The 26,276-nt window shown below is 42.7% G+C and overlaps 1 protein-coding gene across 1 annotated transcript in view; it reads left to right on the top strand.

The window, feature by feature from the left end:
- Window positions 1-560: 560 nt before the first annotated feature.
- The window catches only part of PLCB4 (phospholipase C beta 4), a 248,332-nt gene continuing 222,616 nt past the window's right edge, over window positions 561-26,276 (top strand). Inside the window, exon 1 of the mRNA XM_040637983.1 lies at window positions 561-628. The gene's annotated coding sequence lies outside the window, so the exon portion shown is untranslated. The remainder of the gene's footprint in view (window positions 629-26,276) is intronic.

Raw genomic sequence — 26,276 nt, 5'->3', positions numbered from 1 at the left:
CATCTTGGAAGGATCTCAAAATCTAAATTTTCACCAAACCAAAATTTCAGTGTCAAATCTAGAATCTACATAAACAACTTGTTAACAAAGACAAGAAAAAAACACGCAGCAAAAATACCTTTTTTGTAGACAGATGCAAATCTTTTGTGTTCAGCACTGCTCTTTGTTGAAAGGGCAGTCTTTTTCTTAAAATTACAGTTCCTCTAAGGACATTTTTACTGGTAATCAGGAAAAAAAAGTCCTTATATTCTAAAAGATTTTAGATGGCCTTGTTCAGTTGCTCCTTAATTATCTTGATAAGAGGTTGAGGAGCTCAGCAGCTTAGTAAAAGGGTTTGTAAACCCTGTAGGCTGGCATAGCAGTAATATTTCTGATTGGAAGACTGTGTTATTTTTGTTGTTCATCTGGAAATTAATGTCACTATTACAGTAATGTGACTTTCTGATGTGTTTTTTAAAAAAATATTATAGATTTTGATTTTGAAGTGCAAAAATCTGTTTCTTTACACGAGAATCCTAAAGGCCCTTCACATTGATTTTTCTCTGGTCTGTGTCTGCTTGCTTCACAGAGGACAGTGCTGTGCGTTTAACTAAGTGGACATCACTCGCAGTCCATCCAGAGCTGCCTGGTGAGTATTCTGCACACTGTGGTAGAGTTTCTAGTTGTGGGGTTCTAGAACTTTCTATACAGTAAATCTCCCTTGATTTATACTGATGTACTATCCGAGATGCCCCTCAAAACTGATTCCTAGACACTTACTTCATGCGGTGGAGCATTAGTCCCCTGGCATCTTCCAGATTCTAGTTCATTCATTCCACTTTGCCCTTTATGAGATTTTCTACTTGCTGTCTGTGGTAATATTGTCTGCATTTAGTGAGCAGTCAGGTATTATTTAAGTAACTGTTCTCTGTGGTTCTTTCTGAGGAGAAATGCATGACTTGGGTTCAGTCCTATGTAGGTATTGTTGAAGAAGATTCCCATGGATGTGAAAAAATCACAACTATGCTCATTGTCCATTTCGTGGGAAACCACCTGTGGAGAAGATATAAAAATAAATTCTCCCTGTGCCCCTCTAGAGTTCGATTTTACCAATCTTTAAAGAAATTCTGAAATGGGAGGCAGCGATATCGTTATATGGCCAATTCTTTTTATTTATGAACTATAACTTGCCAGGGCTTCATTCTAGAGCTGGGATCCTGGTGAAGATGAGAGATTGTTTTTTTCTGACCTCTTAATCAAATTCCTATCTTCTAATTGCTGTTATAAGGGAAACACTTGGGCTATATGTTCTTTCTTACTTCAACAGACAAGAAGTCATTTCATAGTGAAAACACGAAAAAGATAACCAACGTTACTGCTTATCCTGGCAGGTGAACTCCAGGTTCCAGGCACTTAAAGTCAATGTTATTTTTCCCCCTCCATGTTGCAAGTCCTATCGCACACTCTGTTACCTTCCAGTGGGGGTCTGTTGGGGTGATTTTCTTCCAGCCTTTCTGTATGGGGAGAGAAGAATCCACTTCCCAAAGTGATCAGTATTTAATGGTGACACGAGAATATCAGGAACGTAGATTTATCATTGAATGTCCCTACCTATTTTTAGTCAAGGGCACTGTTATTTTACTGCTTCCCATGGATGACTCATAAACCATGTCTTAGCAGGCAAACCAGTGTTGGGGTAGGGGGTTGCTAAATAATTCTCCAGGGACTTTAAATCAGTGTAGACATGACATCTGCTTTTTAGCCTTTATTACATTTTTCTGGACTGCTCACTGTCTCTGCGTAATAGTTGTTATTCTTAAGAAATAAATCATTTTCATCAGCTTATTATACATGAAGAATTTATGTGCTTAGTGAAAATAAGTGCTTGATCCAAAAGTTTTTAAAAAAACCGAAGTGTTTGTTAAATATTTTAAGTTCCAAGAAGTTGTTTCTCTATATGAAGTGGTATAAATATCGTGTGGTTGATTTTACAAAAGCTCTGGATGGACTGAGGGCCTAAGGCAGCTAGTCTAGCATGTGGGCTCTTTTTCTAGTCCCATCTCAAATAGGATCCGATAGGAATCGGGGCCCCACACGTCACCAGGGGGTGGTTATCCTTACCTTAGTCTTGCCCTCCTCCCAAAGGGAGAATTTCTTCTCTTATTTCCCTCTGTCCTTTATTAAAAAATTAAATTCAACTCTAGGGACATTTGGTTGGTGGGTTTCTTATATCAAGAGACAGTTTTTTTGCATTGAATTGGAATCTTATTCTTTTATAATCTCTTCCCATATTCAAAATTGGAAACATCTAGACCTGGGAACTGGAACTCTTCTGGTTTTGTCTTGAACACCTGCTTTATTTCTCCATGGTTCCCATCATGAGTATCTCTGACTGTCCATTAGTTCAAAACATTTGTTTTAGGCCTGTTGCATGCACAATAGGCATTCAGAATATGTTTTAATTCCCGTGATGGCATAAGGTGAATATATTCTTATTTGTGTCTCATTCAACTTGGCTTTTTATCAGTGCTAGGCATCAACTCCTAAAATAGAAAATATTTATGTAAAGACCAGAAAGACTACTTTTGGATTAATTACCCTCACCATTATATTTCTAGCTTCAGGATGACTCTTGGTAAAGAGGAATTTATAAGTCTAGTCAAACCACAGGTGGTCTTCACATTTCATGGAAAAAAAGAAAACAACCTTTGATACCTTCTTTCCTCTGTGTGTGTGTGTGTGTGTGTGTGTGTGTGTGTGTACACACACATATAGCCAGCTATTAGCATCTTTTTTAGACTGAAGACCTGTGTCCTAGCATTGCTGCAATGCTCTTCAGTAACAAAGATGATTCTTATTAAAATGTGGATAGTGCAGTTATTTTAAACTCTTAAGTATTCTATATAGAAGCTCTTATTCCTGGTACAACAACAAGAATCTGGTTTCATGTTTTCTTAGAGTCCATTCATGCATGACAAGAGTCTTGGGCTGAGCTCCCCAGAAGCAGACTCAAGATGAGGGATTTTTGTGCAAGTGTCTTATTAAGACAGTGCTCCCAGGAGAAACAAGTGAGTTGGAGAGAGAGAGAGAGAGAGAGAGGAAAGAAGCAAGCAGGGAGATAATTCGAGCAAAGTCCCTGCCTCAGCCTTGATCCTGGAGGAACGCTCGGAAGCATAATAGCTCCCGAGAACCTCTTCCTTCTGCCTCAGGGCAAGGGCCTGGGCTTTCCTATCCCTGCATCAGCCTCCGGCTGGGGACTGGTGGGAGGGGGGCTGTGAACTTGGGAGCGTTTTGGTTCTTTGCATCTGCGGGCGAAGCAGCTCCAATAGTTAAGGGGTGTTCCCTTGAAGAAATTTGCAAGTGCCATCTCTTAGAAGCAAAGTACATATGGGCACACAGGACAGTGAAAAGGGACCCAGTGATATCTGGACAGGACCCTGGATTGTCTGCTCTCCCTAGCAGCATGCCAGGTCATGCCCTCACTCCTACAAACCCATTTTTCATCCCTTAGGCTTTCAGCCATTTCCTGGGACAAGTCTTCTGCACTCTCAGAAGCACTTTAGATGTACTTTCTTCCCTAGAGAAGGTAAAAAGTTACTGCTTCAAATATCCAAGTCCTAAAGAGATTGCAGTGTGGAGAGATACCTAGGTAATTTGCAATGAATAAAATTTCTACATATATTAGAGTTAAAAAGATAAAATCTGAAATTTCAAAGGCTTTCCTTAGATGAATGTCATCTTGAATAGTGATTTTCATGCCCTGAAAAAGAAGGCAAGGATATTGTGTGATTGTATGATTGGCAATTATTCTTGCTAGTGGCGTTTTTGAGCATACATACGAAATCTGTTATTTTGCATTCTCTTTTACCCATCCTTTTTATTCCCTAATATTTGACCTTTGCTTTTGAGAGTATTTTCTCCCACGAACTTTTTAGGGAAATATAGATGGTGTTTCCTTGGGCGCCTTTAATTCGGCAGAGCACAAAAGCGCGGTCCAATAGAAATTTCATATGAGCCGCATATGCAATTCCAGTTTTTCTTGTAGCCTCATTAAAAAAGTAAAAAGGAATTGGTTGTTATAGCAGCCTGAGCTGGAGGCTGAAAAGTCCAAGATCACAGTTGAAATTAATTTTAATAATCTATTTAGCCTAGCACATCCTAATTATTATTTTAACATTTAATTAATATAAACATTATTAATGAGATTTTACATTTCTTTCATCTGGTGTATATTTTATACTTAAATCTCCGTTCAGACCAGCCATATTTCACGTCCTCAAAAGCCACATTTGGCTAGTGGCACTGTGCGACTTCAGAACGTTACAGAGAAACTCTGGTAAGAGGCTTACTCCCTTTGAGATAAGACTTTGTTAGCACTCCTGAATCTCCCAGCTTGGTAACTGTGTTCATCAAAGACATGAGGCCGCACTGCTTTCCAAAGAAAGTGAGCTGATCTGTCTTGGATGAGGCAGTGCTATCTGCATTTGTTAACTTAAAGCCCTGTAGTTACGGATTGTGATTAAAACAATTGGGTTTGGGGGCGCCTGGGTGGCTCATTTGGTTAAACATTTGACTCTTGATTTCAGCTCAGGTCATGATCTCAGGATCGTGAGACTGAGCTGTGTGCTGGGTGTGGAGCCTGCTTAGGATTCTCTCTCTCTTTCCTTCCCTCTCTCTGCCTCTCCCCCTCCCATCCCAATCTCTTCCTCTCTCTCAAATAAATAAATAAAATGATTGGGTTTGGCAGCTGAGAGGTCACTGATAACCTTCAAGAGTACAGAATCCTAGGGTCACTTTTTGGAGGAAAACGGATCATGAATGAAGGGTAGTATATATAAAGATTTCAAAGAGGAAAGGAAGAGCATCTTAGGTAATGGAAAAATGTGTGTGTGTATGTAGATAATGTGTGTTAGAAGGTTCTAAAAAAAAGTTTGGATACTTGCATGTAAACTGATGAGGCTGGAGTACTAAATACACAATAGGAAAGGCAGGTAGTGACTAGATTGATACCAAGTTCAAAACCCTGAATTTTCCAATGCATGGAGTAAGGTATCCTCATGATCTAGTTTATATGCTGGGGTCTGTTTTAATTATTTATCGTTATGTAAGAAATCACTTCAGAATATGTGGATTGAAACCACAGTGGTCGCCTTTTCACCTCTCACTTCTGTGGGTCAGGGATTAGGGTAGGGCTCCATTGTGTCCTTCTGGTTTGGGGTCACTCCAGTGGTTGCATTCTGATGGCTTCTGAAGCTGAAAGAGCAAGAGGCTGGAGCAGCTGATGGCTGACTTGCCCCTCTCTCTCTTAACATAGACTCAGGATTTCTTCCTGGGCAACTGTGGGCCTCCTCACAGCATGGCGGCTTCCGGGCAGCCAGACTGCTTACATGGGATCTGGTGTGATGATTCCAGCTGACGAGGTGGAAGCAGCATTACTTTATGACTTGACCGTGGAAGTCTTGTTGCATCATTTCTGTCACATTATTGGGTTATTGATGAATCAGAAACCTGCCCAGTTTTAAGGGGAGGAGACTTAAAAGCCCACCTCTCAGTGGAAGGAGTGTTAAAGTCACGTTTTGTGAAGAGAACATTGGAAATACCATCTGCCACGGTGACCCTCTCCAGTGTCACTGCTATACCCATCTTGGCCCCTTTGGATGCTCTGGGAATGGTCTAGCATGAATAGACTATTCCTTCCTGGGCATACTTCTGCACAGTGGCTCTCTCTCCTACCCTTCCCTGGTCAGCTGGACTGGGCTGCCCTTAAGAAAAATCTAGTCTTCTGCTTAGTCAATGAGTAGGCCCTGGCCTTCCCTTCATTTTTCATTATCTTCACTTAGTCTGTACTGTTAGAGGCATTCCAAGTGGAGGGCATACCCCAGCCTCAAATGTTTTCCTCCCTTTTCTGATTTGTGGGGGAATTGAAAGGTGAGAGAGAAAAGAGCAAAAACAAAGGAAAGGAAGAATTTTCGAACCCTTTACTCCCCTTACCAAAAGGGCACACCTTTACCACCCATGGTTGTCTTCCTCAGAAGAGAGAATTCTCCACCTTGGCCAACAACAGGGTTTTTCTCACCATCTTTCTGTTTCTGGGATGGCTGTCTGTTGCTTATTTCTTGGGTCTTCTTGGCCAAATGGGCTTCTTTTCACACGGTGATTGGAAGGAGGGAAGGTGGGTGTGGGGCCAACACCATGACTTTGGGAAGATAACTCACTAACAGGGAGGTCAGCATTCTGTATTTCCTGCTTCCTCCTGGGTTTTCTAGGAAGGTCTCTATCCCTTGCCACAATCTCAAATTTGTCTCAACTCAGACCCTGAAACGAGGTACAATGAACTTTGATTTCCTTTCCCTTCTTCCTCTTGTGAAGTCACAACCTTCAACTAGAAAATATTAAAATGCCAGCAGTGAAAGAGTTTAGAGGCGAAGTGTATTGAAGTCTGCAACTTACTGTGAAATACATCTTTTAAAAAGGAGCTGATGGATGGGTGAATAAAAAGCCAGCTATTCCAAAAAGCTAGGTGGTGGGAATACAGTTGTTCACTATAAAACAAAACAAACAAAAAAAACGCCCAGTTTTTCTTTATTTTCAAAATGTTAGCATCCACTGTGCTTCAATAAAAATATTGTAGAGAAGAAAAGTATTAAGCATAAAATTATAGTAGGATACATTTGACAAAAAAGGTCAGTTTTCTGCTCTAAAGTGCTTAAGGTTTGTCCTGTTTTTCAAACCCCCCAAAGAAGTTTCAATGCAAGATTCTAAAAGTTTGTGGTATGAGTGAAGTTGTTTGTTCCAGATTATTTCCTAAAAGATTGGAAGAAACTAGAAAATACCTAACAGTCCTGGATAGAAAATTTTAGCTCTTGCCCTTATATTTCTCAGTTTCTTTGGGCTTTTCACACGTAGCTTGTGAGACGCTACCGTTGAAATCATTATGCTAATAAGATTGCTTCTGTGTGTCATTTCCCAAGGGCCCGTGTGTGGTCTTGACACCAAGAGCTTCTCCCCTCAGTGTTGCAGACTCCCATTTTGAGTTGAGCATCTGGAGTCTTTTCCAGGCCTGAACTATGGATTGCCCCCCCGCCACATGGAACTGTTTGCTTTGTAGGGTCTGTTTCTATAAAACGGAGGGGAAAAAAATAAATTCTAGCTCTGGTCTTTGTAATTTTTGTGATACAACAACAAAATGGCAAAAGCCCAGTGGAAACGGTGGCGTTTGAAAAGGCCTTACCTACTTTTCCGAAATGAAAAGAGGAGCAGGCATCTTGGCTGCTGTCCTCAGGTGGGAAAGGGCAACTGACTGAGGCCTGAGGACTAAAATAAACCCTCCTGGGAGAGGAACCAGCCTGTGACCTTGGACTTGTTTCTCCCCGATCAGCTGCTTCATTTCTTGCCACATTTTGTGGCCCCTGGGGGGGATCCGTGTCACAGAGGCAGGAGGAGAGAGCAGTTTGAGGAGGGCTCGGTGGCTCTTTTGTGAGAGCACTGATGGGACCGGCTGACCCGTCCGTGTAGCCAGAGGACGTGCGGTTCCACAGTGAGCGTCCAGGTTGCTGGGAGAAGGCAGTACTCAGGGAAAAAAAAAACAAAAAACCAAGCAGCAAGCAGCTCATGTGCTGGGAGTGTTTTTTACACTCCTTGAGTAATAATACAGCGGTCTGGAATCTGGGGGTGCAGTGCATCTTCTCATCGGAGGTCTGTCAAAGGGTCTCTGTGGAACTGAGAAGAAAGAGAAGTCAACCCCACATCCCGAAGCAGTTGGAGGTTTACTTTAAAGCCCAATGATGCCCCTGGGGACTTCTCTCATTGCTCACCTGGCTGGAAGTCTCACGGTGTGGGAGTGAGAATGGGAGCTCTGAAGCCCGGGGCCTAGGTTTTCCCATGTGGAAAATGCGGGAGATGCTTCTGTAAGCTGCTTCCCGAGAACGAGGTGGTGCCCATATGGGACCTGTCTTACCGTACCCGGTGGGTTGCTTCAGGTTTCCTTTCCCGTGGCTCTTGCTGAGGCTCCAAACTACTTGCTGGTTCCCTGGCTGGCCGCTTTCTGCTCCTCCACAGCCCAATGCTCTTGCTTCTGTAATTAATAAATAAACAAACAAACAAACAAACAGTCTGTAAAGGACCAGCCTTGAAGAGCTCCAGGTACCATGTTGTCCTCACGTCGAGGACCTTCTCCCTCCGAGGGGAGCACTGCCCTCTGGGCCTCTACAGAGTGATGTTTCTGCGGATTCCAGACTGTTCTGTGTTGACCATTTTCTTTTCATGGTTTTACAGTATTTCTACCCCTTCCATCCCCCCACGTTTGCCAGAACCACTGCCTCTTCTGGTGCTCATTTCTGCCATCCTCGAGGGCTTCAGTCTTAAAAGACCTGGGCCGCTTTGCCTGCCTTGTCTTTTCTTCTCTCTTCGGCTTTTTAAAACTTTTTTAAATTGAAGTGAAATTTGCATAACCAAACGTAACCATTTTGGGTTTTTTTGGTTTTTGTTTTTATTTTTTTTAGAAGGGGGAGGGATAGAAGGAGAAAGAATCTTAAGCAGGTCCCATGCCCAGTGTGGAGCCCAACATGGGGTTCAATTTCACAACCCCAAGATCATGAACTGAGCCAAAATCAAGAGTCAGATGCTTAACTGGCTGGGCCACCCAGGCTCCCTGAAACCATTTTATTTATTTATTTATTTAGTTAGTTAGTTAAGATTTTATTTATTTATTTGGCAGAGATAGAGACAGCCAGCGAGAGAGGAAACACAAGCAGGGGGAGTGGGAGAGGAAGAAGCAGGCTCATAGCGGAGGAGCCTGATGTGGGGCTCGATCCCATAACGCCGGGATCATGCCCTGAGCCGAAGGCAGACGCTTAACCGCTGCGCCACCCAGGCGCCCCGAGACCATTTTAAAGGGAACAGTCCCATGTCATTTAGTGCATTCACAGTCTGGTGCATCTACCACCTTTCTCTAGTTCCAAAATATTTTCATCACCCCAAAGAAAATTTCGTAGTCATTAAACAGGTGCACCCCACTTTCTTCTTCCCCAGCCCCGGTCAACCACCCATCTGCTGTCTGTCTCTGTGGGTTCACCTTTACTGGATGGTTCGTATAAATGGAATCATACAATACAGGACCTCTGTGTCTGGCATTTTTTTCACTAGTCCCAATGTTCTTAAAGTTCATCTATGTTATATTGCACATGTCAGTGCTTCATTCCTTGTTAGAGCTGAATAATAATGTCTGTTGTATGTACACACCATAGTCTGTTCACCGCCCATTAATGGGCATTTGGGCTGTTTCCGTCTTTGGCTGTTGTGAATAGTGCTGCTTTGAACATGTGCATATATGTGTTCGGGTCCTTTTCAGTTGCTTTGGGAATATACCTAAGAATGGAATTTCTGGGTCCCATTGTAATTCTGTGTTTAACTGTTTGAAGAATTATGACTCTCTTCTCCACAGTGGCGGCACCATTTTTCAGTCCCACCAGCAATGTACGAGAGTTCCAGTTTTTCCACATGCTTGCCAACACTTATTTTCCTTTTCTTTTTATTATAGCCATCTTCACGGGTGTGAAATTGTACCACGTGTGGTTTTGATTTGCATTCTCTGATAACTAATGATGACGTGCGTCTTTTCGTGTGGTTGTTGGCCATTTGTATACCTTCTTTGGGGATATGTCTGCTCAACTCCTTTACGCATTTTTTAAGTGGGTTGATTGCCTTTTGATAAAAGTTCTGAATACTTGATCCGTATCAGATATATGGCTTGCAGATACTTTCTCCTATTCTGTAGGTTACCTTTTTACCTTCTTGATAATGTCTTTTGATGCGCCAAATTTTTAAATTTTGATGAAGTTGAATTAACTTTTTTGTTGTTCTTGCTCTTTAGGAATCCATTGCCAAACCCAAGGTTATGAAGATTTAACTCTGTTTTCTTCAAAGAGCGTTGTGGTTTAAAGCTGTTGTATCTATGGCATTGATCCATTTTGGTTTTTTTAATATGATGTTATGTCGGGGTCCAACTTCATTCTTTTGACATGTGGATATCCAGTTGTCCCAGTGCCGCTTATTTAAGAAACTGTTCTTTCTCCACTGAACGATCTTGGCATTCTTTATTTTTTTTTGCTTTTATTTATTTTTAAAATTTTAATTTCAGAATAGTTAACATACAGTGTTACATTAGTTTTGGGTGTACAATATAGTGATTCATCAATTCTCTACATAACTCAGTGCCCATCATGATAAGTGTGCTCTTTTTTTTAGAAATTTTATTTATTTGAGAGGAGAGAGCGAGAGAGTGCGAGCACGAGAGGGGGAAGGGGCAGAGGGAGAGGGAGAAGCAGACTCCCCGATGAGCAGAGAGCCCAATGCCAGTGCTGACTGGTGCCCCCCCATAAGTGTGCTCTTAATCCCCATCACCTATGTCACCCATCCCCCACCCCCCTCCCCTCTCGTAACCAACAGTTTGTTCTCTATAGTTAAGTGTCTGTTTCTTGGTTTGTCACTTTTTTCTTTGTTCATTTGTTTTATTTCTTAAATTCCACATGTGAGTGAAATCATATGGCGTTCCTGACAGTCTGTTGGCCATGATGTAGGAGTTTATTTCTTGAGCCTCGGCTCTATCCTGATGTTCTGTACGCCTGTCCGTATGCCAGTGCCGCATTGTTGGATTTCTGTGTCTTTGTAGTAAGTTTTGAGATCACGAAGTATGAGTTTCAGCCTTGTGGTTTTTTTTTTCCCCCCAATATTGTTTTGGCTATTCAGGGCTCGTCCTCCTCTTCTATTATTGTTTTGTCCTGCACTGATTCTTGAATTGGGGTACTGCACCTTAGGACAAAGTAGCAACCCAGTAAACAGTCATGTAGTTGCATGGGGGCTTATTACAGGCATGGTAGGATCCAGAGGCTTTTCTCTCTTAAGGTCATTCCCTAGGACCCTTGGCAAGAGCTGCACTGGTAGCATTCACAGCAAACCCAGGGCACAGGCTGTTGGGTTAAAGCTGCTCATTAGAATTCCAAGGCAGCCTTTTGGAAAAAAAGCAAATGTACAACCGTTATTTGCTGTGATAACTAGATACTGTGTTCTGGTTCGTGCATTTGTTCAGTGGTATTAGTTATGATCTTAAGTTGTTTATATAATTGAAAAAACCTTCTCCTATAAAGGAAAGCTCTGACATAGGCATCAAAATCAGAAAACAGTCAGAAGGTGGAAAGACAGAGCAGGGAGGAGGGGGAGTGATTTTGTGATTTTGCTGGGATCGGTTGCTGGGATGACTCACATTTGTTTCCAGCGTGTTTGACCTCTGGTCCATTCCTTTGAGAATATGTGGGATTTTCCTTTTGGAAGTAACTCTTATCTGTGAATCCTCGGCAACTGCTTTTTAAAGCATTTCCAGATGGCCCTTAAAGTCCTCATCTAATAGATTGCTCTGGGGTGGGGGGTGGGGGGGGCTCTGCTTTAACCCCTAGACACTCCTCAACGGGAAGGTGAAAGATACAGGCATGTGCTTTCTGTTGGACCCTCATTAGAGTAAGAGTTAGAAGAGGCTACATGTGTGTTTACGTGTATACACGTATATGTATTAATGAGCTCTCATTCAGAGCACCGAGTGGAAAACCCAAGTAACTACATAGGGACACAAATTGGACAAATGAAACAAGGTAGCAAGAAATGGATTTGGGGGGAAAGACGCAGGGCCCTCCCTGAGAGTGTCGGAGGTAACGTCCTTTTCCCCAAAAGTGAGCCTATTTTTTGTACTTTATTTGGTAGCTTTAGTATACACATTAAAAACCTTTTTGCAGCAAATATGGATTCTTTGTGTTTAGAGTGGTCTTTGAAGAAGCTGAAGAAAGGAATTATCAGAGTGATTATGAGGGGAAAATACTGTTAAACTTCCTAGTTCCCCCTCACAAGCAGTATAAAGTCATAGCATAGTCGTCTCGGGCGGCCATAGCAAAATGTCACCAACTGGGTGGCTTAAACAACAGCAATTTATTTTCTCACCGTTCTAGAAGTGTCATTAGGAGTGGTTTCTCCTGAGACTTTTGTCCTTGGCTTACAGATGGCCAGGCCACTGTCGGGCTGTATCTTCATGTAGACTCGTCCCTGTACAGGCACAGCCCTGGTGTCTGTGTGTCTAAATTTCCTCTTCTTTATAAGGGCACCAGCCAGATTGGATTAGTGCTTACCCTAATGACCTCATTCTAATTTAATTACCTCTATAAAGGCCTTGTCTCCAAATACAATCACATTCTTAGGTAACTGGGAGTTAAAGCTTCAACATAAGAATTTTTTGAGGCGACATAGTTCAGCCCATAACGGAACGTTCGGTGTGTCGAGGAAGGCATAGATGAAGTAGGACATTAGAACCAGGAAGTAGATAAAAGCTCAGGGTGGTGAGGGACAAGGAAAGTTGTGGAGGGGAGGGGAATCTAGGCGCTGCTAATGGGAAAGAAGCTATTTTCCTAGTGATTAAGTGTCACTTAGCTTTTGCTGTATAACAGACTCTTTCTCCCCCCCCCCCCCATGTAGTGGCCTAAACCAATGACCATTTATTTAGCTCACAATTCAGTGGGTTGGCAATGTGGACTGGCGTTGGCTGGGAAGTTCTCCTGCTCTTTGTTGGGCTCACTTAAGTATCTGTGGTCAGCTGCTTGGTGTATTGAGGACTGGCTGGCCTAGGATGGCCCCAGCTGGAATGGCTCATTTCTCCTCCTCTTGTCTCTTGCCTTCTAGCAGGCTGGCTGGGATGTGTTCACATGGCAGGAGCCAAGTACAGGGAAGGAGAGAGCAAGGGGCAGAGAGCGAGTGTGTGTAAAAGCACACCCATCATTTCTGCCATATTCTGTTCAACAGGGCAAGTCACAGGCTAGCCCAGACTCAAGAGGTAGGGAATTGTAGACCCTTTCAGGTAAATGGCTTTGAGATGAGGATTATTTGACTGTCAAAGTTCTGTGGCCCCTTTTATTTTATATTCATAATAGACTTTGCTTATACTCAGGAATCAGAAAATAACACTCTGGAGAGAATTGCAAGTGCATTTATTTATGAGTGAGTGGTGGTTCTTTATTCCCAAACTGGGATGAATACTGTAGTCAGAACATTTGTGTCAGCCACGGGTGTCTGTCATTCCTGCATGGCTTGGTCAAGACAAATCACTGGGACAGATCCTAGTTGGGAGAATGCTGAGGGAGAGCTCACTTTTCTTCCTTTATGTGACTTAAAATACTAAATACCCTGGAAATCAGATAGTCTAGTAGAAATCTTCAGCTCTTATCTCATGGCGATAGGTCTCATAAAGCTGAGGCAGGAGCAATAGGATCTCTTGAGGTCTTCTCTACGGAGGACATTAAGCAATTTCAATTCTGACACCTTGTATGGGAGAATATACTTCATATAAACCCACTTAGAAGAGAGTTACCTCCTCACCAGATTTACTACTCGTACCTACATGGGGGTCCGTTAAGGGAATCTTTCCTCTAATTAGTTCAGTATCTCATATTTAAAAAAAAAAAAAAAAGAGACAAAATGCTGTGTACAGCAGCTGTTTCTTAAGTCCCATGTTGGATGATTCCAGGACACCGGATTTCCATAGAGGTTGAGAAGAACACGCAAGCATCTTTTGGAGCAGAGAAAGGCATCTGGTGTGTAGAGTCTGAAAATTCCAATATTAAAGTTGTATATCTGGAAAGCAAAAATAAACCTTTTTTTAGTGCATTTCTGTAGAAGAATCATTTGGCAGATTCTTAGAAAGTTATACATACACTTAAAGTATGACTCCAGCAATTTCACTACTAAGTTTTCTTCCCAAGAGAATGAAAACGTATGTCCTTACAAAGACTTGTCATTGACTGTTCATAGCAGCTTTTGTCCTAATAGCAAAAATGGGAAACAACCGGACATCCACCAGCAGGTGATGGATAAAGAAGTTATGACGTGTGTGTGCAATGGAATACTGCTTAGCAGTGAAAAAGGAACAAATTACTGGTACAGACAACAACTGGGGTGAACCTAAAAAACACCCTGTTAAGTGAAAGTAAATGATACATAAAAGGGTACATGCAGTGTTATTTATGGAATATTCTAGAACAGGAAAATCTAATCTGTAGTGACAGAAGGCAGATCAGTGTTAGCTTGTGGCCACTGTGTGTATAGGGTAGGGTACGGGGGTGAGGATGGCAGGAGGGCCTGAAGGAACTTTTGCGGTGATGGAAAAGCTTCCAGTATCTTGGTTGTGGTACTAGTGACGTGGATGCATTTTATTTTATATAACATCTACCTCAATAAATTTAGCTCTTTTGGACAAATTGCTCATAAAGTAAACCTATGATAGGGCAATGTAAGATTTTTAGGGTCATCAAGAGGGGACATAGATTTGGAAAGACTAAAGGTGTCTAGACACTTTCTAGAATCTACTGGTAGATGAAGCTTATTTGTTAGACTTATTTGTCTCTAAAGTGTCCAGTGTTGGAAACAGTGGGCAAGAACGAGCAAATAAATGTTTATAGAGTCTCATCAGACTGTAGACCTGGCTCAAGTGACTAAGCCAACATCTTTTTAATTAAAACCACATTTGGAAAATTCTTTAACAGAATTGGGGCCACGTCACTTCTGTAGCTGAACTATGGGAGTGACAGCTGAGTAAAGTTAACAGACCATTTTCAATATGCGATGCAGCGCAAAGGAGAGTAAAGATCGAGTTTATGGTTCATAGATCATGTATTTACGTCCATCAAATCCTATTCTTTGAAAACCAGAGTATTATAAAAGTGGGTAAATGTTCTATGTATACTATTCAAGCTCTGGAGGGGATGAAAGTAAACAAGAACAAGGGAAAAAAAAAACCAGTCCCTTTAAATTATTTGGAAGCATCCAATCCAGTCAAACAGAACCTTCTGCTAAGAGCCTGTTTTGGTCTGTTCGCTCTCTGATTGTTTAAAAGATAAAACTGTGAGAAAAATGTTTGTCATATGTTTATTTAGATTCATACTTGGATGTAACTTAGTAAGAGCAACTTGTTTTCTTTTAGCATGAAAGGGTTTATTAATGCACAGATGTCATTCATGCCCCAGAGTGCTAGAGACAGTGATTTATGTTGTCAAACGCTGGTGATGCTAAAATGAAAGCAGATTTTGTTTTGCTTCTAAGCCAAATTACAGTCTGCTCGGAGTGACTAAAATGTATCTCATTTTAGTTTTGTTTGAGTAATTCAGAAATGAGTTTCAGATTTCATCGTTTTAAAGTTTTAATATTAAAAGATAATGATGCTGACTCAGAGAAACTTTATAGTTTCTTCTTCATTAGTGCTTTCTAAATGGTCTTTTTTTTTTTTGGTATTTTGTGTCTGACTTATTCATTCAGCAAATATTTATCTAGTGTCTGCAGTGTACCAGCACTAAGCACTTGGAAGAAAGCAGTGAGACCTGTCCTTGACCTTATAGAGGGTGGTTTTCTAGTAGAGGGAAGTAGGTAATAAGGAAGTGAACAAATGGAAGGACAAGAGAATTTCTTATAGTGATAAGCATTAAGAAAATAAAATGAGATAGAATGATAGAGGCTGACTAGGGTGGGGTAGATGATTCAGTAGGATTTATAGATGAGGATTCATATGGGTTTATGGTACGAAACTTATGGAAAAGTCTAGAGAAAAAGTATGGATCTTATTTTGAAAAATCAAGTGTTCTGCTGTAAACTTTAATATGCTCTGTATTCAGGTGGAAATGTCAGGTCATTGGACATAGGCATCTGGAGCACTTGGGTGTATGAGGGCTAGAGATGGAAAGGTGAGCAATGGACAGAAATGACATTTAGAGCATTGGGGACCCTATGAGATAACCTAGGAAGAGAACATATAGAGAGAAGAGCCCTGGGTCACCGACACATGTGAAGGTTAATAAAGCAAAAGAGGTTGTGACTGAGGACAAATGGCTGGTGAAAGCAAGAATAACTAGGAGGGTATGGAACTTCTGTTACCAGGAGAAGAGACTGTTTCAGGGAGAGAGTGGTTAATCGAGGCAAAGCTGGTGAGATGGTTGATGGGGACAGAAAGCTGACCATTGAATTTCACGAAAGGGATGTCACTGAGGACGTTGACAGGAGGGGGAGAATTCTCACTGGAGTGGCCTGAGGAGAGAGAGGTGAGGAACTGAAGTCTGTTTATGTTGGCACATTTAAGAAGTTGGGTTGGAGTCAACATTATTGGAAAAGGGGCACAGGGAGGGGAGACTGGAGGTTTTGAGGAGAGCGTATTTTAAGAGAGTCGAAGAGTAAACACACTGAAGAAGGACTATCAGACGGTCTTGGAGTGTTCATTTGAGAGTCGTGGTCTTCAGTTGACCAGTTCACTGGTCAGTCTGGCTGTGGAGTTTTCTTCAGCCTCATTTACCTCCATGACCACAGTTGCTTAGCAGACAGAGAACAAGCTGTAGCCACGTTGGGGAATTGGCCAAAGGAGCATGAGGAAGGGAGAGGCTGGAGTTGGGGAGGGGGGGAGAGTGGTTGTAAGTCACGATGGGCAGTGGGTTTGGAATGCGTAAGAGGGGAGGGAGGCCTGAGGACGGTGATGGGTAACAAAAGAATGATACAGTCCTTGAGTCACAGGTCTCCATGAGATGGGGGATTGTTGGGCTTGGGAGTTATAACCATAGAGAAGATAACCAGTGATTCAGCAGGGAAGGGATATTTGCCCAAGGTTTTTAAAGGCATAATTTCAAAGTCAAGCAAAGGCCCATGAGCATGTGTGACTGAAGTTGGGTGGATAAAGATATCATTGTAGGTTAACAAGTCAAGCACCTTTGTTTCTGTTAGGGCATAAATGTTAAAATGTATTGATCCTGGTTTTATAGAAAAATATATAATTGTGTCTAAGACCCCCTTGACTGCAAATGATGTAAAGGCACTCTATTGATATAGACCAGACTTCTTCTCCCTTTAGTGGCAAATGTGACTTCCGACAGCCAACAAACTTGACGTATCATAGCCTCAGGCATCCAGAAAGACAAACCACTTTTCCAATCCTGTTTTCAGAAATCTCTGGGAAGACAATGAATGGCCTAACACCGATCCCGAGGCTTTTGCAGAACCAGCCATCCACAGCTGCCAAATTCCCAGCTGTAGAGGCGGGCTGTTGGGCGGATAATCTCATAGATGCCTCCTACAAACACCAGTTGTTTCACATCATTTGGTGGGGAAGAAAGGCTCGGGCTAGACACGCTTCGTGAACAAACTCTTACTGAAGAATGAATATAATTGAGGCCCCACAGTCACTGCTTTTGGCATCTTTCACGAGTAGTCTGGATCTCGTTATTAACTTACCTTTCCGGTTTAGTTCAGCAGGAAACGTAGCAGGCTGTGATTGCCTTTATCTATTCCAGGCCGGATCTCTCCGTTGCCTAGATGCCTTGCTTTGTCTGTTACTTCTTTAGTTTTAAAATCTCTTTATTGAAGTATAACTAATATGCAATTAGGAAAGTGCACAAATCTAAGTGTACAACTCATTGGATTTTTTTTAAAGATTATTTATTTTAGAGAAAGCATGAGGGGGAAGGGCAGAGGGAGGGGGAGAGAGAGTCCGGAGCAGACTCTGCGTTGAGCCCCGACACGGGGCTGGATCGCACGACCCCAAGATCAGGACCTAGCCAAAACCAAGAGTGGGAATCTTAACCGACTGCACCATCCAGGTGCCCCGGTTCGTTGGATTTGAATGAAGTTGAATGCACCCAGGTAACCTGCTACAGAAATAAGATATTCCAATACCCCGGGAGCCCCCTTCATGACCTCTTCCAGTCACTATCCCTTCCGGAAGAGTAACGTCTTTCCTGACTTCTTAAACGGCAGACTAGTTTTGTGTCTTGATGTCTTGATGTTGGCAGTGGAGAACCTGGTCGTCTGAGCAGGTATGCTAGAGAAAACTAAGAATGTTCAAATGACCTTCCTTCCAAGCCCTAAAATTCTTGCTGCTCCTCCTCTCCTCTTCCCACAGCAAGAAAGAATAACCTTCTAGCATAAAGATATTACCCTCAAAGTCTGTTGGTAATTATGGAATGATATGAATTGATAGGACACAGGGTCCCTTTTGTAGTAGCCAGGCTTTTTCCTTTTGGTTTTGCTTTTTGTTTGTTTTTTTTTCCAACATGAACCTCAGGAACATTTTTTACAAGACTCCTGCAGGGAACAATCTATTTAGACCAAGGCTAATTGGACAAGGCAGTGTTTAATCTTTCATTTTGTGTGTCGGTAATGGAGACGGCCCTTCTGATAAGGATAGCAGATGCTGGCTTAAGTGCTCTTCTGTCCTGCAACAGAGCAGGGCTGGGAGGTGGCAGGGGCCAAGGCAGGGCTTTCCTGGACTCATTTCGAATTGATGGGAGAGGCACTTAGTCCAGACAAGCACGAGCATTCTCCAGGAGTTTCTATGGAAACCAGCAATGTCTGATGAGATCAACTGCTGAATGCTGTTTCCTCCAAAGGTGGCTTAGGTGATAGGATTTTGGATAAAACTTGGCCCGGAAGAAACAGTAAGTTCTTTCATGGGAAAGGACAACTGAAATACTTTTGTTTACCCACCATATGCCGTCATGATACCTATGCGATAGTTTTGCCTCTAGTTACTTTCCTAAATAATCCCTTGCTGATGTTATTACTGTGTCACAAATATACAGATTATGGAAAAATGGGTCAGTCTCCCACAGGTCTTGAGAGAATGGATGAAAAAAGACAAAATAAGAACTTTAAAACATGGTCTTTTCTGTCTTCTATATTTTTCCTCACTTCACTCTGGTTTATTTATTGGAGTATAAGTTACATGCTGGTAGATGTATGTCTTATTAGTTCATGACTTTATGTGGGTATATACACCCACACGACGGCTTCATAGATCAAGATGTGTGTATATTTGAGTGACCTGTGCGTAGGGCTTCTAACCTGGGCCGCCACGTGCAGCTGCCCCTGTTGTGCAGTAAACAACCTATAAAACCATTGGGGGCAGCCTAATTTCTAAGCCCTAATTTCTAAGAGGTGCTTAGTGGATTTTCACTGAATTTAGCGGAGTTCATTTAACCAGAGTGGGTTTGCCCACCCGTCTTGCCATTGGGATGAGTAAGGGTTTCCCCTAATTCAGACCAGCTGCTTTTGCTAGCCGTGCATTCATATATTGACCAAGTGCTTTTTGAGACCTTACAGTCGACAAAGCATCCTGCCAGATGTTATCTGTAAACATAAGTCAGAGAATATGGCTTCCTACAGCTTCTAGACTTCGGTAGAAGTTAAGCAATGCAAATAAGGGTAGGAAGTTCTAAACTATGTGAGGAAAGTCAAGCCAAGCCCACCAAGCATCTATTTGCTCTGGACCTTGAAGACAGAAGCGTTTGAGCAGAGGGAGGGCATGGAGGCAGGTTAAGATATAGGATAAAGAAGCTAGTTCTTTGGGTTATACCATATGATAACCAAAGGGAAGTAATAGGAGAAAAGGAAGGTGAAGAGGGTCTGATTAAAATAAGAAGGAACTTGAATATTGTGCTAAGGAGTTTGGATTTTTTTTCTGCAGAAATTTGTCACGTGTGGTATTGTTAAGGGGCCAGGAGCATCATGCTGAATCTGGGGCCTGAACCTGTTTACGTGCCTCAGAATCTTTGGGGTAAACCTCAACAATCTGGGTTTTTTCACAAGCCTTCCAGGTGGTCCTCATGCACACTCAGGTTTGAGAAGCACCACACTACACCCATAGCTCCTGAGATCACAGACCCATAGTGTTGCCAGAGTTTGCTCAATGTAAGAGGAATTGCAAGTGGTGTTAATTGTTTGGTGCAGAAGTGAAATGCTGAATTCAACAAAGTTAGATGCTTTTCTTTACCATGGGATTCCCAGAACCCAACGTATTCTAATGTAAATTGTGAGATCTCCCCATGGGAGTTATGGTATGTAGTGTTTTGCCAATTGTTTTTCCGTGGAATCCTTTTCTTCTCTTTCTTAGCATTTTTTATAAGAACTAATAGATTAGTATTTCTCCTTACACTCTCAGGGACATACTAAGGTGTGCAATGATGAGCTAAAGAAAGTTTATCATCAGGAAAGGAACAGAATAGTCTGAAGGGAGCAAGACTCTGTAAAAAATGATGAAGAAGTCTATTGTGGGTTCAGACAGTTGGGATGGTCTGGAGGCTGGGAGCAGGGGCGGGGGGTTCGGGAAGAAGGAAAGGATGATTTTACCTTGCCCTGAGGAGGCTCCTGGAATGGTCCAGGTGGGAGCTAGCATTGGAATCATGGTGTTGTGGGTTGGGCAGGGCGGGGTAGTCAGGATATTTCAGGACGGACTTAGAGTCTGTGGCTACAGCACCAGCCTTTACCATGAAGATGTTCTGCGGCGCCACAAGCAACACCCCGCATAGCCCATAAAGGTGGTTTCTGCAAATGGATGTAGTTCTGTATAGACAGCCGAGGGACTGACTGGTTGATGACTGCAGGCTGCTGCGCATGCGCTCTGGACGAGGCGGTGGGCGGGACACCTCAGGATGTCGTCCATTCCTGTGTAGGCAGAGTTGTCCTTCAGCCCGGAGCAGGAATGCTGGGAAGCCGCCCAGAGTTCCAGATCTGATCTTAACCATTCCAGGCCTTTCCACAATGACACTGTCTCCCGGCAGCACCACTTTTCTGGGTGGCCGCTGCCTCAATGGATTTTGATACCACAGTACCGGTGTCTGTGATTTTTTGGGGCATAGAAGGAAAATGCAGTTGTCAGCAGTTCCTTGTGACTGAGGAGGCTCTTAGGACCGTTTTCCTTGCTATAACGATGGTGCTCAAAGACAGGTCATATTCAAGGGACTTCTGACTTACGTCAGTAAGTGCCCTCTTGTGCCTCTGGATTAACAACTAGGTCATCTATGCGGAATTATGCAGGAGGGAGGGTGTAACATTTAAATTTCATTTTCATAAGAGTAATACATCCATATGTAAAAAAATAAAATTAAAAAAATAGCAAAGAAAGACAAAATGGATCGATGCCTGCACACACACCCCCCCCCCCCCCCCACCCGGCAAGCAATCACTAAGCATCTGTTTTTAAATCTTCTGTTGGTTATAGCTATAACCTAAATTATATTCTCGTCCTCCAGCATTTTGTCAGTTTTGAACATTAGCTGTTGACTTAATAAATAAGGATTTAACTCCTCCTATAAATGACAACCTTGATTTTTTTTTTTTTTATAATCACATTACTGCCTATCGTCCTCCTGTGACTGGCCCGTGTTAGTTTACGTAGCAATTTTGAACCTCTGTTTCTTTTGTCTCCAACACCGGAAAGTCTCTTGACTTGCCCACCAGGTAACGTAGTGGAGTTTGATTCCACTATCCTTTCCTGGAACTTTCGGTCATTTCCACTTGTCTGAATAGTCCTCTTACTTTTACATTGTCAAATATGAGAGCATTTCCTTTGTTCTTTTTTCGCACCTTACATTGTGATTAATTTCCCATGTCATTATATATTCACTACAAACTTGATTTTAGTGGAGGCATAGAATAAGGAGTGTTAAGTATGTCCTTCATTTCCTTAGCCATGTTGTTTCCCTCTGTTTCCCTTTTGTCCAGTTTTCCCTTCTCTCTGCAATACCAGTTTGTTGTCAATAACTTTGTATTCTCAGCCTTTTAGCATTTGCTTTTAATGCACCCATTTTTAAGTCTTCTGGCTACATCTAAGCTTGAGTCTCCCTCTTAGCCTCTGCTCCAGCCAACCCCCAGCCATGCCTACTGCGACCCCTCCAGCATCATTCTGGGTTGCAACTTTCCCTGCTCTGATCTCAGCACACTTTTGCCTTCTCTTTTGTCTCTACCTTTTAATCCTGTTGAATCTGGGTTCTTTCTCCTCATTGGTTATCAGTCCATGATATTCTGTATTACTTTGCTTTCACTGGGGGGGGGGTGCCGGGGGGAGAGGCAGGGCTGGGGAGAATCTCTGGAGGAAAGGAGAGAGGGAGGGAGGGGAGACAAACACATGAGTTGTTCAGTCCAACAGCAGCCACTTGTGTTAGACTTTTGTTGTCTGCTCTGATGGCCAGAGGCCTGCATCAGAACTTTGTTACTGTGTTTCCCTGTGGTAGCAAAGAATTGAATTATGTGAGTCACAGAAATCTTATTAAGCGCATTGAATCAGTTACATTTCTTCCTCCATATCACTTCTTTTCTTAAAGTTCTGGCATGAAAGATAATACCAGTGGAAGAAATATTTAGGCCTAGTTTTCTTTGAAATAGAGGCAAAATAATAAGTAAATGAAAAATAAGTAGGAAAAAATTTCCAATTTGCAGTGGAAATAGTTTTATTTGACTACAAAAGAATGCCTCACTTGCGTGGGGAAGGCTTCTTGGATTTCTTTGATATAAGTAAAAATTGTATGTGTCCGATAAATACTGTTCCCCCTCTCCCCTCTTCTCTGTTTCTCCTGGCCATTCATACATCTCCTTTGTGTTTCTTGGTGTCTGAGAAGGAGGGATTGGTGAATCAGTCCGTCAGTCATTCTCTTATTTCTTTCATGGCAAAATGCCAACAGCATGCATACGTGTACATGAGTGTGCACGTGCACACACGCGTGCGCAAACACACACACACACACACACGCGCGCGCGCGCGTGCGTGCGTCCTCAAAACTCCATAAGAGAAACCAGTGAGTCAAAAGCAGAATGGGAAACAAAATTGGTCAAGCATAAAAGAAACAGGTGAAAGACCAGTGATGAGTATTGACCAACCCTGAGTAGGATTGTCCAGTTCAAGGTAGTTGTGTGAGGAGTCAGCGGATACATTCAAGGACTATATGCCCAGGGTACCGGTGGAAATGGGAGGCTTTAAGCCGAGGGCGTAACCTGAAGAGGCCAAAATGAGAACTCCTTCCCTAGAGAGCAAGTCTTAGTAGGAGCCAGGCAGGGAGGAATTTTGACAAAATCCTCAGAATCAGAGTTGAGCTGAGGCGTGATGAGACTATCAGACACTTTACCAGTTACCCATGGCCACGATAACGCCGCATAATCGTCACTCTGGAACCTCAGTTTATAACAACCCCAGGCATTTTAGTCAGTCTGGGCTAGGCTCTTGTGGGCTTTCTCTTGCATTTGCGGTCAGCTAGGAAGTCAGTTAGGGGCTGGCTAATCTTAGATGACTTCAGTTGGGATGCCTCAGCGCTGTGTAGTATGGTCTCTCATGCTCTGTCCGGTTAGCCTGGCCTTGTTCATCATGGCTGAGCAAGGTTCCAGGACAAGAAGCAAAAGCATGCAAGGCCTCTTGCAGGACTAGACTCTGAATCATCACATGTCATTTCTGCTTTATTCTGTGGGCCAGAACAAGTCCCAAGTCCAACTTCAGAGTCAGAATTCAGAGACTTCTGAGCTACAGGAAAATGGAAAAGGATACAGACTTAATTTCAGCATCAGTGCAATCTGCCTCAGGCTCTTGTGCCTGCGAGACTGAACAGTTATCTGGTCAGACTCCTAGGTCGTGGACATTCACCGGGGCTCCTAGGTTGGAGCAAAGTCAGAGAAGAAAACACGTAGTCACTATGAAGAGATCTACTTTTAAGGAGGGAAATTAGGCTGGAGCCCTCTCCAGGCTCCTCCTTGGGGGCTAGGGACAGGCTCTCTTAGGGGCAGATGAAAACAAAGGGATGGCTCCATGGGTTCCTTGACAAGCTTGCCTCAGAACAATAAATCATCTGAGCCTTAAAGATGTTCTTTCCATCTGGGAGAATCTAATCCAAGGCGAACAGTGGCTGGATCTTCTTCAGTCCGGCATTTTCTGGTTTCCTAGAACTGTTGAGGGAAGGGGACTGGAATGCTCACAGTGCATTCAAGAGGACTCCCATGTTCTCCTCTGGGCTTGTGCAGTTCAGCTGGGGCTTTTATAGATGTGGGGGTGCTCCATCCCCATCTTCTACCTAACTCAGGGAATTAAGAGTACTGGTTCTCCAAGTGTGGTTCTTAGACCGGCAACATCTTGTGTCTTACCTATCTTATGTTTTCTGTGGCCACCCTAAAAAGGGGCCTAGAAAGATCGTAGGAGGCTCGAAGAAGACAAATCAAGATCATCAGCAGGATAGAAATTCTAGAAAGAAAGGTTAAAGTAATTGACTTGGTGAACCCAGAGAGCAGGACACTGGTGGGATTATGAATTTGGAGGATCTTACTTAAAGGGAATGCTATTAAGCTATTCCATATGGCTGCTCAAATTAACCCAGGAGAAATTTCCAGGAAGAGGCAAGACTTCCTATCAATGAATGACTTCAGTGGGGGTTCTTGAGTGATTTTGTGGTTCTCAATGGCAGTCAGATGCGTTTGGAAATTTCACGTGATTGTGATGCCACCTTTTCTCCGACCTGTGTTTGTGAAGGAGCAGTTTAGAGAAGCACTTGCCCACAGGGGGCTGGAGCACGTTACTTCTCAAGGTCCTTCGTGACTTCTCTTCCGATTGTTTGGATTTGCAGTTTTGCATCCTTTTTTTTTTTTTTTTAAAAAAAAAAAAGGTCTCTTCATTGTTTTTGTTTTTTTAAACTCTTAGAGTTTATCCGGAAGTTTGGTTTTTCAGAACATGGACATGAAGGAAAGGTAATAAGACAGTTGTTAAGAGGATCCTTTAGAACCAGACTACGTGGGTTCAAATCCCAGCTCTGCCACTTCTTAGCTGTGTGAATTTATGGTAGTTACTTTGTGCCTCAGCTTTCTCACCTGTAAAATGGGAACGATTCATTATTAGTTAATGTCTCATGAGTTGTGCAGCTTAGTTGAGCTTATTTATGTGAAACATAAGAGCTGTGCGTGGAACGTAGTGAGCCCTCATTCAACGTTATTTTACGTTATTAAGGACTTGAATGCCTCTATGCTGGGTATTCAGAGGCTGTTTAGCCAAATGCTGGCATTGAATGGTCAGTTCACTGTTGTGTATGAAAGAGGATTGTCCCTTGTGAGCAGTGGTGTCTTGCCCGTCTCTGTGACCCCCCCCCCCCATCTTGAAGTGTCGACTTCAACTCTCAGGATGGGATTCTGCAACATCCCGCCTCTAAGTCCTAAATCCTTTCTCCTTCCTTCCCACATCTTCCAGAAACCCCTCAAGAGAGTTAGGTTTCATTTCCCATTACAAATGGAATTCAGTTAAAAAGCTGTACAAGAATGCCATATAATGTCACAGAGAACATAATGACATTTCCAAAATATTTTTGAGAAACTTGAACTCTAAATCAGTTCCGCTCTGCTAGTAAGGACGAAGATTTAGTCATGGAACAATTTTAACCTGACGACTAGCTTGTATCAGGATTATGGATCCAACGGAGATTAGTTATGTTTGGCAACTGAATTTTGCAGGTGAAAATCAGTGGATCTTCTTTCTGAACTCCTAAAGAGAAAAAAAAAAATTGGTAATAACGACCACATAGCTGGTGTGATTTCAGTCTGCTCACGACTGAAGCGTCTCATGGCCTTGTTAGAAAAGGAGTTTCGTCAGTCTATTCAGGACTCAGCTGTATTTCCTTGGCCGGTAGAATGAGTGTTTAGGTAAAGTTAAACTCTTGTGTTGTTATTTTGTTGAAAAGTTTAACGCGTTCTTTAAATGAAGCTCCCTTTCGAATTTAGCAAATAACAAGCACTTAGTATTGTGGGGCTCAAATTCTGACAGTAAGTGGTCGTGGTTCTCTTTCTTTCAATACGGAAAATGCACAACGTGTCTGTGTCAGGAGATTAAAACATTAAGCATTTATTATTCTTGAGTCTCGAGGCACCAGGCCAGAGTAAGTGGATGTGGTTTGAAGGATCTCCGCGGGCCTTGCTCTTATGTCTGCCGCAGCCGAAGTGTTTGTTACCCCGTAGCTGTCTGGTCAAGGATGGCCTCCCTCAGACCTCTGGGCGTTTGCCAGCTAGAGGCTGAGGATGCGCTGGCTAGACCACATGCCTCTCCCCATCTAGAAGGCTAGCCCAGGTCTGTTCATGTGGTGAGGCAAGGTTTGGGCCTGCTAATACGTAATGCAGATTAAGTCTAGCTAAACATTTCCTTGTTATTGGCAGAGACACTGGAAGTGGGTAAGGTCTCTGGAGACCTAGGCTAGCAATTGGCGCAAGGTCATTTCTGCTGTGTTCTCTTGGCCAAAGCAGGTCCCAAGGTCAGTTCAGAATTAGGGATGAAGCAACTGACCCCACCTCTTGATGGGAGGAGCTGCAGAATCACATGACACAGGGCCTTGTATTTAGCCACAAAGCGACCCCGGAAGTCAATGTTAAATCCCTGACACCTGTAGCAGAATGCAAAATGTATGATTAAATGAAGGATTTTGAGAGGAGGGGTTTATCCTGGATTT

The sequence above is a fragment of the Ursus maritimus genome, unplaced genomic scaffold (assembly GCF_017311325.1).
Source record: "Ursus maritimus isolate PB19 unplaced genomic scaffold, ASM1731132v1 scaffold_22, whole genome shotgun sequence".
NCBI classification, from domain to species: Eukaryota; Metazoa; Chordata; class Mammalia; order Carnivora; family Ursidae; genus Ursus; species Ursus maritimus.
This window is presented reverse-complemented; position numbering and strand designations above follow the sequence as displayed.